Source organism: Penaeus monodon, chromosome 30 (genome assembly GCF_015228065.2).
Source record: "Penaeus monodon isolate SGIC_2016 chromosome 30, NSTDA_Pmon_1, whole genome shotgun sequence".
Lineage (NCBI taxonomy): Eukaryota > Metazoa > Arthropoda > Malacostraca > Decapoda > Penaeidae > Penaeus > Penaeus monodon.
In genome coordinates, this window is record NC_051415.1 from 11,994,480 (window position 1) to 11,994,791 (window position 312).

General features: G+C 30.4%; 1 protein-coding gene across 4 annotated transcripts in view; it reads left to right on the plus strand.

The window, feature by feature from the left end:
- Positions 1-312, plus strand: part of LOC119592523 (BTB/POZ domain-containing protein 10-like) — a gene marked incomplete at its 5' end in the record, with an annotated part of 12,483 nt that overhangs the window by 9,627 nt on the left and 2,544 nt on the right.

The following is a 312-nucleotide window of genomic DNA, read 5'->3' on the forward strand; positions in this document are numbered from 1 at the left end:
ATATATAGTTCAGGTATTCATTGAATTATCTTTTAGGCTTTATGTCATGTCAAGAATTTGATATGCCAGTGTTGCTGTGTTTGGGGTTATGTTCTGATTTTAGATGATAAATATGTTGTGAAAGTTGTGAAGATCAAGGTGAAATCATCTTTCCTATGTTGATTTGTGATTATTTTTACCATTTGCATTTTATTGAATGCGTTAACTCATTTTTATCCATAAGAGATAATGTGAAAATTGAGAAGATCAAGGTGGAGTCATGATTCCTATGTTGATTTGTGATTATTCCTACCATGAGCATTTTATAGGAAA